Raw genomic sequence first — 14,031 nt, forward strand, 5'->3', positions numbered from 1 at the left:
TCTTGACATATCACACGTTCAGCCGCTTTGCCTTCAGTGTTGTGAGGTTGGGGGGGGAAAGGAGGATTGTTTTGGTGGGAAGGGATGATGAAGTATGAAAGAGAAATGAATAAAAGAGTAACTGCCTCCTCCTTTCTCTTCTCAGCACTGGTGCAGAGTTGAGGTTGTCTGTGATAATCTTATCGCACTATGATGGCGAGCGGATGGGGACAAAAGCGGCAGAGACACGTTGAAGGTCTGATGGGTTGCTGATTGCAAAGCTGTCCAGCGAAGAGACAGTTGCCATGGAAATGATGAATGACATGTGTCCCACCTGATAGGACGGGCACAGCAGTGGAGTGATGAATAGGAACATTTGTGTGTGAGAGAAGATGAACAGCTTTAGGGATTTTTGGTAGCAGTTTTCATACCACACACACACACAACGAACAAGTACAAGTACTTTAATACCAAGGAATCTAGGTTTCAGTGTGGGTAGTTCAAAAGTTTTAGTATATGGTCGTAATATGGTTCTTAAGTGATCATTTGGTAAAATTCATGTCCATTTATGTAAAAAAAAATGTAAATAGCTACATTTTATTTAGCATAGTTTATAATTTATAATTATAATTTTTTTTTTTAGAATTATTCTTATTCTCTTACTTTTTGCTTTCATTTGTTTATTGTAAAGTCATGTGACATTAATTTTCAGAAGTACAAATACTATATTATGAGTTTTTATTTGTTTGTGATGTTTATTTTATTGTATATTTCTAATGTGATTATATTAAAGTCATGTGACATTAATTTTCAGAAGTACAAATACTATATTATGAATAACATATCCATTAGGTTTAACACCTATTTTATTAATGCATAATGTCATATATAATAATAATAATTCAATAATAAATGATGAACATTTGTTTAACACCTATTTAATTAATATAAGGTTATAAAAATTTACAGGAATTACGTTTGTAACATCAAGGTCATGGGTTTGATTTCCATAAATTAATAAAAATTTATACCTTGAATAAAAAGTAAATTTCTTCAGGGGTGGGTTTGATTTACCATAATTTATTAAATGTAATTTGCATAAGTAATTGCATGAGGTCATCCTTTTTAATACGTACCAAATATTATATAATAATATATGACTTAACATCACTGTCTGACACGGAAATATCTTGTTGCAATGTATTACCAGAGAACCCATGACAGATTATTATTATTTTTTTTTAACCATATTTCCCTCATTTTACAAGGACAAAGTGATTGGAGGAGGGTGTGAAACGAGCTTGTGTTTGCTAATACAACAGACACAACATGGCCTCCGGTCGCCTCCTCAGCGCTGACTGTGATAAATGAGTCTGGAAAAATGTGCAGCTTCACAGCAAACTCACTCACAGCTGCAACTTGAGGAGGACTTTTCAGGTATTTTTAGAGAGCTTTTCTCCACTCTTTCTCTTACTCTCCTCGAGTGTTTATCACCAGGTGAGGAAGCAGGTTCGGTCGCAGACAGTCGCTCAGCTAACCCGGGAAAAAAGCTCTCTTTCACACACTGAACATAAACTAATTTTGGGCTCACTTGAGAGAATTGTTTCCTTCATTAGGGAAGCTAAAGTGTGGTGTTCATCTCCCTCTGATTGCTCTTCGGAGGTGCTTGAGGGGCCCAGACTCCCATTAGCCTGATGAGGAGCTTACTCTGCTAACCCAGCTATATAGGACAAATTACATACATACAGTATGTGTGTGTGTGTGTTTGTATTTTTGTATTCAGTGGGTATTAAATGGTATTAAGTGAGTGTAAATCAGTGTACAGTATTGAAATGAGTTCTGAGCTGACTAGTTCTTTCTTATCTTTGAGCAATAGATGTTAAAAGAATGGAGGATTGATTTACGGTGTTTTTATGAGTGTTAGGATTTATTTATTGTTAAGAATTTTTCGCTTAAAGGAATATTGTATGTTCAACACAAGCACAACTGACAGCGCTTGTGGCAAAATGCTGATTTCCACAGAAACATATCTCCTTTTCTTTAAAAAAGAAAAAATTTGGATTACTGTGAGGCATTTTCAATGGAAGTGAATGAGGCCAATCTGTAAATGCCAATAGTGTAGCCACAAGAGGTAAACAACATGCCTGATAACTTGACTTTAGAGTGAATAAATAACTTACTAGCCTTATAATGCATGTGCAATTTTGTTGCAATGACAACATAACACCTATATATATAATTACAGGCCTCATTTCATTAATTCATTTTTTAGGGATGAAGGATAAGCCAATTTTTTTTTTTTTTTTTTTTTTTTTTTTTTTGTGGTATTTCTGTTGTGTTGTTGGTTGTTCCTTTATAGGTATCCTTAATAAGTAAATGAATTAAAAGTCCAAGTAAAACCATTTAAATCAAAAGAAAAAAAAAAACACTCATAAGCTCTACAGTGTTCTTCATGACCATGACAGGACCAGAGAGGGTAGGTATCCACTTTTCAACATGCATTGTTGTGGTTTGACGTTTATCTTCATTGCAATCCTTCTCTCCGGACTTCCACATGGTATCCAAAACAGGCCCATCACATCCGATCATAACTCACGCTGGCTATGGCACCAGCACACCGGCAGACTGCAGAACTAGCCTCGTTGAGTATCTTCAGAGTTGATCAATATTTAATGTGGCCTTTAACAAGATCAGATTTAGCAAAGATATTCTGCTCTCCCTCTTGCACGAACATGGCTGCTCTGGCCTTGGGGTGGAGTAGAGGAGGAGAGGTGCCAAGAGCCCTTTGGGTTTTATTAATATGAGTGCTTGACCTGTGTCTGCCCGACACACTACGCTGAGCTGGGAATACATTTTTCCTTTTTAAGTCCAGCTCTCGCTTGAATTCCAGGGAGCAACAGCCGAAGTATTTGTTCAAAAAGAAGAACATGTTTGACTTCACTGAATCTTAATGGTAATTTCTGCACCTGTGGCATTTTCTTAACCAATGAGCCTGACCATAATGGAGTCATCAATTCATCTGCAGCTCGAACCTTAATCACTTCGTGTCCCGCAGCGCTCTTTTTATGCAAGCTGCGAGATAACTAAAATATCTGGATATTTCGAAGTCAAAGGTTTGAAATTTTTGGGATTTTTAATGTTTTTAGTGTTTTTGTATGTTGTGTTTTTCTGGTTATTTATGATTCAAAGGTTTGAATACAGTAGTAAAAGAATAACATTGTGAAATATTAGTAATACAATTAGTAAAGATTTTATATTATTTTATTTTCTAATTTATTTAGTTGATTGATGTGCTGAGTTTTATTTTGTTATTACTATTGTGTTGTGTTTAGTGTGATTCTTCAGCATATTAGAATGATTTCTGAAGGTTCATGTGATTCGGTTGTTCCATCACAGGAATAGATTATATTTTTAAATACATTAAAACAGAAAGCAGTTAGTTTAAATTGTAATAATAATTCACAATATTATCGTTTTTACTTTTGATTAAATAAATGCAGCTTTTGTGAGCACTGGTTAAAAAAAATTATTCCAAACTTTTGACAAGTAGTATATATAGATTACATTTATATGTAATATGTATGATTTAATGTAAGGCACAAAAAATAAAAAGTTGTGATGGGGTTAGGTGATTATAAATAATTCTATTTGAGAATCGGGTTAGAGTTTGGATTGAATTTTTTATAGTAGTATGGTACTTATATTGATTGAAAATTATATAAAATAAAATAAAATGCTGAATGGCATCTTCTGCCAAATCCATAAAAAAAAATAATCTGATCAGGGTAGGACCTGTTAGGATAACTCCCCTGACCCTCATCTCACAGCGTCACCCCTGGACGTCTGTTCTGCAAAGCCAGAGCTTCACATTCATATTCTATTCATAAAGGTAATGCAGGCCGTCTGGCTTTTGATGATCACCTGTGGCCTTCTCTTCAGAGCACCGAGCCAAAGATGGGGGTACAGAGGGGGGTACCACGGGAAGGTTGGGGGGGGGGTGATCAAATTTGAACGTGCTGAAGCCTCCTCCGTAAACGAATCACCCGCCTCGTCGATCAGACCTTTACACAAATAATACATCCATCAGCTTGTCGTTTCCCCTGCCCTCTTTACCGTTATCTCCTCCCGAGGCGGTCAATATCCTCAGGGCCCTGATCAGATCACAGCGGTTCCATATTTAATAAAGCTCTCCCAGCAGCCGGGCTTCTGCCTCATCCCAGACCCACATTCATTTCCATTATAATTACCTGAGCCTCTTCCCAACCCCCTCCCCTCCTCCACAACCTGCCCGAGCCCTTCCAGAATCCAATCTGTGCCATCGCCCACAGTAAATCTGGCCGATATAAATAATAATGTGCGTGCAAATGAAATGCGAAAGATTACATTTGGTCACATGAAGGAGGATGGAAGACCTTAAGGGGTGAAGGCTCGGTGGTGTATCCTGGATCGAAAAAATATCTGAAGGTTAATTTGTTTTGATGCCGTTGGCAAAATCTTTGGGGCCCCTTCTCATCGCGGAGTGACATCTGTGTCGTGGTTAAAGAGACAGAGGACTAGTGGGTGAGGTTAATGGTAGTTGAAGTGAGTGTTGGATGGTGGGTGAGGTTAATGGTATGGTGTGTCTTGGTGGCTGCACACGGGAGAAAATCTAGTGACTAGATCAGTATATTGATTGTTACAATAAAAATGCAATTTTGTATGATTACAATAAAATAACTGCTTTCTCGTAATTTATTCCTGTAAAGGCAAAGCTGAATTATCAGCAGCCATTACTCTTTTCAGTGTCAATGACCCTTTTCAAAATCATTCTAATATGTTTTGTCAAGAAACATTTATATTATCATATAAAAAAAACAGTTGCTATGTTTAATATTTCTTCTAGTAGGTTATTCTTTAATGAATAATAAGTTATTATATTTTTATTTATTTTTATTTTTAAACAGTTTGAAATTTATTTTTAAATATAAAATATCATGATAATTAAAAAATGTTTCTGGTGAAAAAAAAAGCAATAATAATGATTTGTCACAATGAAGGAAATTTAAAATGACTGGTGAAGGCAAATTTACTTTATATTATGCAAACTGAACGTATGAACTGGTGAAGGCAAAATGGTGGCTCAGTATTATGCAAACTTAAGGATATAACACACTTACAATTAAAAAACCTCCATGGATGCATTTTGTGTCTACTGTGCCACTGGTTGCACCAGATTGCATTCAATTTCAGACTATAACAGCTGTCAATATAATGCACTTTGGCCTGAGCGGTTTTCTAAATAAACTGTTTATGTCTATCCAAATGTCTGTTCCCTGGCAGGCATGTTTTATTTCCTATAACAGTTCATCTTAAGAGTGCTATTGTAAACACACGGCCTATGGTCTCTTCTCCAAACTCAATTAACTTGTCCGAGTCAAGTCTGTAATGCTCCACCTTGTTTAGACCCAGTGATGCAAACACTTATTCTCTAATTGCCAACTCCACTTTAGCACATCTATTTCTTGTGGAATATTGATTGACTATATTTTGACTCTCTTCTTATTTACAGCGCAAGAGTTATTTAGGCTTTCGACGTACAAAGCTAAACTCTGCTACAAAATGCATTGCATTCCCTCAAATCCTTTGATTGTAAAAGATTGATTCCTACGTTCTTTATCCTAATGATGTTGGATACTCTTACACAGTGATTTTGATAGATGAAAGATGGCTAGATAGATACACAGCTTGTCATATGATTAGCTTTTATGTTTTCCTTTGAGACCAGTTTATAATGTGGCAAATCTCTACAGAGAAACAGCATCATGACAAAGGATCTGGGTTTGTGTCAGCAATTCCTGAAGTCTTGCAATCAAATGCCAAACATGATTAATACCCTGAGTGGTAAAAGGAAAAGTGGGTAGACAGAGACTAGAAATAGAACGAGAGCGAGAGGGGAGAGGGACTATCAGTGCTCAAGATAATTTACTTGAGGGACAACTGAAATCTATTCAGGAAGCGTTGCTGGATTAGTAGAAACTGCCTTTAATTAACAGTGACACTGTGCAACCTGTTCCATACGAGCGGAATACCAAATATTTAACTCTCTGATCTCATTATAGAAATAAACAAATGGTGTGCACATTGACAACGGCTGTTGACTGTGCCAAAAACGTGTCCAATCATGGATCCTATCCTCCACAGAGTCTTACTCATGCAAGCATTCGCTTTCCTATTATAAATGCAACTACAAAGCATCGCTAATGGCTTCTGAATTATTTACTCCGGATACATTTTTAGCTCTCCATAAAGCCTAGGCAATGGCTTGTTCTGTCTTTTGCAGATTGTGTAAATTGATTTTCTTTTACTTTTCTGGATTGTTTTGATTGCTGAGCGTTAACTGACACCCACTTCTTTCTCCCGTCTTTTTGCTTTGTTTCATCACCAGTTGAATATTTTATTTTGCAGGTGAATCATAATGTAGAATGAAAATAAAGTACGTCATTTTAGTGCAAAAACCTGCATCTTATCCACTAATCATATGCAATCGAGTTTAATCAGGTGCTAAATACCGCTGTGGTACATTTAAATTTAAAGTCATTCTCATTCATTTCAGCACAAACGTGCCACCTTCGTATTTAAATTGTGCTTATTATAGGTTACACTTTATTCACAAAACAAAAAAATGAACACGTCACTGTCAGCGCAAAGCAGGTAGTAAACTGAATTTGGTTTAAAATAGTCATTTATATACGTTTTCTAGCAATCATGTCAGCAGTAATTGAACAAATGATGGAGTAAATCAAACATATATAATATAAAGCACACTTTACAAGTATATCCAATCCCAGCATAATATGGCATATCATCAAGAGTTGTGTTGTGCTTCCCAAATTGCAGTCGGCACTGAATTTGTGGGCATGTTTGTGCTGTTACCTGATTTGCATAATTCCTTCAGTGAATCAGGCGCTAAAACAAATAATGCAAATAAACCATGCTATCATTCATAGTGAAAACCTTGATGGGTGATCTCTAATGGTGTGCAATGCATAATAACACCAACATTGTTTGGATGTTTTATTCTTCATTATGATTTGCGGTTTGATACCGTTAGCGAAAGCCATTGTGCATTGAAAAAAAATGACATCATGACTTAAATGCGATACAGGAAATGTGACAGTAAGAAATGGAGTGGTATGTTGATTCCTGGCACTGCTAGCCTAACGCAACCTGTGTGTTCCCAAAGTTAACATCTTCCAATTAATTGGAAATAGTCTTAATTATAGAAATGTTTCAATCTAGGCAAGGTTTTTGGTCGCTGATTAGTAATATTATAATAATATATAATAATTAGTAATGGGATTACCTGTGAGGATGTGTAATTGTGTATGAAACATCATCTCTCTGCCCATAAGGGGAAGGATTTGTTTTTTTTTTGTCTTGTAATTTTGTTATGTTGATTTTGTTTTTTACTTGACTTTAGAGTAGAGGTTTGGTTATTTATCCACTGCTGGTAGATGCTGATTCTGGCTGCACCATCTTTATCCATTCAAAAGTAGCCATGTACTCTGATGAAAAAAAAAAAAAAAAAAAAAAAAATGCAAGCAGCATATAATTAAAAAAATACAAAAAAAAAACAAAAAAAAAAAAACAAATTTATATATATATATACACACACACACACACACACACACACACACACACACACACACACAAATACACATATATATATACATATACATATATATATATATATTCACCAAACTTTACAAGCATAAAAGGGACCTTTATTGACTCAAAAACAGTGCAAATACATCAGAGTACAAATCACACACTTCTGGTGGTTCAAGCGGCTGCTATTGAAATGAATGTGAACGCTATAAGATTCTGCTTATAATTGCCAAAGATTGTTATTTTATTGAAGAGAGACTCTGTGACTGAACGTTCTTTAGAAGCATGCTGAATTAATACGAATCGTCACGAACACACTGTTGACTGACATGAGAACTAAATGCATATGTAAATGAACAAGTCTTCAGTCAGCGATTTTTCTCAGCATCACACGGCTTTTGCGTAAGTGTTCTAGGAAAGTCTGAAAATAACTCTCTTCTGTATCAAGCAGATCTAAATGTGTTTAACTTACAAATGAAGTTTGCCAGCGCATCAGCATACTATTTCACTGGCGCTAATGAGAGCTGAAGAGAGGCTAGAGGGGCTCTGTGGGGTCTAACGTGCCAACTGTGGAATATGCAAACTAAGCCCGAGTCAGGGGCGCATCAGATTGGCCACGCAAAGCAAATTTGCATGTGAGCCCAAGCAGCGCTGCTCTCGGGTTGCTGCGACGTCGCCCACCGTGCCACTGCATAGTCCCCAAGAGTCAATGTAGCTTGATTACACTTCACACTCACCAAATTATAATGCAAATAACGTTCCAGCCATTAACCATGCAAACCGCTTGAAATGTGCACGTGTCCCTATGGTGTGTGATGTAAATTGCTATGTCACATTAAAAGTGACACCGGTAATTCTGCACATTGTGAAGTTATTGGGTGCCAGATCTTATGAGCCGTTGTGACAGCTATGCAGATGAGTGCATTTTGCCGTACAGAGTCAATTTGACACAGTCACAGGAGAGAGATTGCTTTTTTAAGCATAATGAAACCACACAAATTAAGAAATTACCTTTGAGCAAACCCAGCCCTCCTCCCAGTTTTACTGGAAACCCTACGATTTCCGTAGAGTCAGAATAGCTTTAGAATTAGTCTGACAAAGAATTATTTGACATTCATGTTCATTCATTTCTCATTTAACCATAACCGAATGATTTGAATATGGCCAGCTGAGAGGGTTTAATTAGAGGTTAGGAGAGGCTTTCCTACCTTTATATGCAGGATATGACTGCCACAAGCATAGTTAGGCCATTCGTTATTGATTTCTTTTTCAGAATGTTTTTTTTTTTTTTTTTTGTACAATTTAATGAGCCAGAGGTGGATTTTGCCTTCATTTATATTGCAATGCTTTTATATATAGATTTGATAGTTTTTGTCTTGTTCTGGATGCAAATATTCTAAAACTATGAAAATCCATCATAAAAATCATATTTTTTATATTTAAAGCTATTCATAATCTAAACAAATGTTATATAATGAGAGAAAAAATAAAAAAAAATCAAGTGAGTGTATAACCAAAAAGGCAACATTCATGTCAGTAAGGAGCATGAGATGAAATACGGCACGTCATGTCAGAAGAAAATGTTTTATTGCACATTATTTCCAATCAGGCTTACATGTTGTATGCATTTATATACAAATGAAACCTGTGAGAGTCATAAAAGTGTGTTTGAAGAGTTTTCATAAAGGTACACAGAGCCACAAGTGTACATGAAACGCTCTTGCTGGGTCTTGAAGAATGCAAACAGGCTATGAAAATAGACTTTATGCAAAACAAAAGCACAATAATAAGTTGTTTTGTCTTTGAACAAATCAAATAATTTCAGTCCATATGTCTCACTCACACTTTTTTTTTTGCTGACATATGGCTCTCACAGCTGATTCAGTGACATACATAATGCCTTCAAAATAGCAGTCCTCTCTCTCTTTGACATTAAGAGGCAGATGACTGTGCGACTATAAAAAGTGTCAGGAGCGATTTAATTTCCCTCCATCTGTCTGAGTGCTAGTACACTATGTGGGTAAGCATGCTGTTCTCCCCTTTAACATCACACCTCTCCTGCAATCTGAGCTCATCGCGTGCTCCTGCTTTAAACACACATCATTCAGAAGAGGGCTCCTGAGAGGGCTGATTGGCTCCTAATTAGAGAGCTTTGTTAATGACAGGTAGTGTCAGATGCTAATGAGGGACTGATTGGAGTCTTTGGGAAGTGGAGATGATTGGGATGTCTCGCAGTTAGAAGTCAAATACTCATCAGCAAAGACAAGGGGATGAACAGGTTTCTAATCCCGAAAAACTTTCTGGGTTCATTCAGAACGGGACGGTCTCCGTCTCGTCTCAAGTGATCACACTTGATGTTAATGCGTGATCACATCCGAACCCTCGTGCTGCTCCTGAAACCTCAAACGAATGTGGATATCCATTCTGTGAAAGTCGCAGAACTCTTTCGGTCATCGATCGCTCAGCCGAGAGGAGCGAGTGATGAGGACGCCATTATGTTTTTCATCAACAACCCTCTTATAAAGTGTCATCTGCTAAAAATTCAGTTTCCATTGTGGATATGAAGAGGCATGGTGGGTGGACAAACTCTAGTGGAAACGATCTGATTTTACAACTTTGGCCTGCGCATTTCCAGTGACACTGCAATAAGATCATTTATCAAGCACCGTACACCTAAAGTAATTAGAGGCCCTGCTGTTAATTACAGTTTGATCATGCATTGAAATTCAATGAGGAGAGCTCTAAATAATGGACCACAACTGGTATATAATGCTGGTCATTATCACAAAATAAACCCTGACAGCGTGAATAGGTCTTATGTCTCCCTCAAAGGGTTTATTTTGTGATAATGATCAGCTGATTATGTATGATTTACTGTACACTATTCTGATTAGTAGACAGATACCAATTACATATGGATATAAAATAATTATTGATTGAGTTGAAATGACTTAATATGAGAATAAAGAGCTAGGAAACAGTCATTACATTTAAGTAATGTAACACTAACAAAAGCACTGTCAGCCTTAATTTAAACGCAGACATGTACAGCCAACAGATCGTGATATCACTTTTATAGAGTAGTTCAATAAACAAGAATTTGATAGTGAGTTACTTACATTTTAAAGACTATATTGGGTCTGTGTAGTGACACACTATTGCCAGTTTTTATTTTTCATCCACCAACAGTTTGAAAAGGAGCCACAGCATTTTGGAACAAATCAGTTGAATAAATGATTCAACGATTCACTTATGAACACAAGTAACTTGTGCCATTCCTAAATGAAGTGAATGAATCAATTATTCTCCCAAGACAACAATCCCTTGCTTTATTCGTGAATGAATTGTAATTCCAACATTATGTTTTCTCTGTATCGTTACTGTATTAATTGTGGTGTGGTAATTCTTGTAATCTTTGTTGTAAACAGGCCTTTATAAAGTAAACATTATCACTGATGCTGGACTACTCTCTTACAGTGGCTCTTAGAATCATATCAGCCAATCAAATTCAAGGACCGGAACTATAATAATACTGACTTTAGAATGCTACAATTGACCAATCAGAATCAAGTATTCCAGCACCATGTAATAAAGTCCCTGGTTAAACAAACACCAACAAAAACATAAAAGTAGTGGCAAATCCCCCTCAGAGTTCTTTCTTGTGTACATAAAAGCCTTGTGTAAAGCAAAGTTAGTTACTAAAACACTTTTCTGAGAGGCTTTGGGAGTGAGCAGAGGGGAGTCTGTGATATTTTTCAGCTTGTACAAACACACCGGCAGACCTTAAAGGTAGGGCAGCTCTGTCTTATACACCAGAGAACCCAGAACTCTCCAAATGAGTTCTCTGGAGATCGTTCCCGACACCTGTAGTCATTTTTCAAAGATTTAATTGGTGTACTTAAGTCAGCTGATACCTACCCCAGTACTTTGTTGGTGTTTTGTTGCTAGTCATCGTGAAAAGGTGTTCTGGTGGTATTATTATGATTGTGACACGGAGATGTACACAGAGTGTTTTCGGAACTTGAGTATATGTATTTCATGTTTGGGTTTGGGTTTATTATTAATTGACATCTGTGGTAATTGTGATTTGTGCTTTGTTATTGGGTAGTATTTCCCGTACTACAACTACAAGTGGCAAACACCTGCTCACAAGTACATATACGACACAAAGAGACTCCCCCTTCCTTACTATGAGATACACGCGCTTTCAGAGGACCTGTTTGACAGAATCACGTTTTTTTCTGCGATTGAACAGGTTAGGATGCAGTGCTGCAGCTCTCCTGTCTAAGTGGTCTCCTGATAAGAGGGAAGCTGAGATTTCTCTCAGTATTTCTCTCCTGGCAAACAGTGAACACAATGAGTCATGACACTATCCAAGGGCTGCAGTGAAGTGTGTGGGTGGACAGCTACAGTGATAGTGACTGTATGAAGAGAGCTTGCTCATCCAGGACTCAGAGAGGGAGAGAGAGAGGAGAGGAGGCAGGGTGGAAGATGGATTTCCACACATTTATAATAGCTGTCACACCTTACATTCAGCAAGGCAATTTCACATTTGAGAATGGGACAGCGACTCAAATTAAAAATGACATTAATTTCTGCCAGCCTGCACACATTGCATTTTTCATCCCGGTTGAAACACCTCTTGATTAGGCTCTGGGAACACACAAACATAGCACACAACAATAGGACTGTCTGATTGGATTGTGTGTACAGTACGTCTTGAGGAAAAAATGTATGAAAGGGTGTTGTTTCTGAAATCATGTTTCCCCCCATGAACATTCCTATTTGTTTTCCTAGGCTTTTTTGTTGTTGTTGTTAAATCCTTCTCTCTAAACCATTTCTAATTAGGAATGTAAGACAAAAACAGTCCAAATCGAGATGTAGCTATTGTTATAGTTGAAACCAACTCGACAACCAAAACATTTAGCTGTATATTTTCAGTGGCAGAGCTTTCGAAGACTTTTATTTTCTAAGATGGTCTGAGGCTCTCGACTGGGCCTTTAAATTCTTACCTCTTGAGCTTCATTTGAACCAGTTGTACTAGGAAATATATATATATATTTTTTTTATGGTGTTACATAAATGACTAAAAAGGATTTCATTAAATTTTTATCTCTCACTATTCATTTCAAAACATTTGATAAAGATTGTCAATGGACAATTATTTCACATAATTAATACAATCTTCATATTTTAGGCTTATAAAATGGATTATAAAGTATATTTTACATTGGACATCAAGTGGAGAGCCAACACAGTACCAGATTTTTTAAACAGTAACATTTTGATGAAACCAAACATTTAAGTGTATTAATATTACTATAAACTGCACAGGCCCAACATTAAGCAACATTTCTAACAAAAACATTGGCAGAATTTCAAAACCGGCAATTTTATAAATGCATAAACAACAGAGAAGGGGGATTTATAGTCATTATAGTTGGATTGTTTGTTTTCTAAATGTCAAATGAATTTGGTTTTGTGCTCTTGGCAGCCAATAATTCACCGCACGTAACAATGTGTTCAGAAAACCATGTTTATCCTCTTGGCAAGTGAACTTGTATTTAATGTTTGCATTACCTTGCATAATTTTGTTTGTGGTTATCAAGAATGAGGGCATGTCAAAAACCCTGTCTGTGTTGGCATCTGCCTAATCTAGTTGCTTCTACCAAATAAAAGATGAATTGGTGCCAAAATACAATAGAGTTTAATGGGCACATACTTGGAAATAAACAACAAAAACACTTATCCCTCTTAAGCCTATTAATGTTGTTATTCTATGCACATTTTTTTTTTATGCATGTGACCCTTTCAGAACAGATCTGTGACACACCAGTGGAAAACCATTTCTCTAATGATGTATTTCCCTATATGATCTCCCTATATGTGTAGCCTTTAACCAGTCAGAATCAAATTTACGGATGTAAACCAATGTGAAAATGAAAACAAACTTACACAAGAGCTGTTGGGCTCTGTATTCAACTTTGTGCATTTTAATCGTTGTGCATGTTCTGGCATACAATCTTTTGCAGGTATATTCATTTCTTTTGAATCACAAATCAATTGCTTGAAAAAAGTTGAAAATAAAAACCATGAGTGAAATGGTTCAAAACTCTTTTATTATTTTTATTTTTATTTTTTTTATAATTTTTTTTTGAATCTTTTCCAGACAAACACATTGATTTCTGGACCACAGTAGAGGATGGAAACCTTTCACAAACATTTTTTATTATTATTATTATCATTATTATTTGAAAATACAAATATAAAATTATACTTTCCACATCTGAGATGTGAGAGACCCCCATCCACTTTAGTTTATTTTACAACAGGGCTTGAGCAAGCCATACAAGAAGACCTGAAAGATGCTTTCAGACGTCAGTCCGTTCAGTCAGTTCTCGTGGT

Source organism: Cyprinus carpio, chromosome B15 (assembly GCF_018340385.1).
Source record: "Cyprinus carpio isolate SPL01 chromosome B15, ASM1834038v1, whole genome shotgun sequence".
Taxonomy (NCBI): Eukaryota; Metazoa; Chordata; class Actinopteri; order Cypriniformes; family Cyprinidae; genus Cyprinus; species Cyprinus carpio.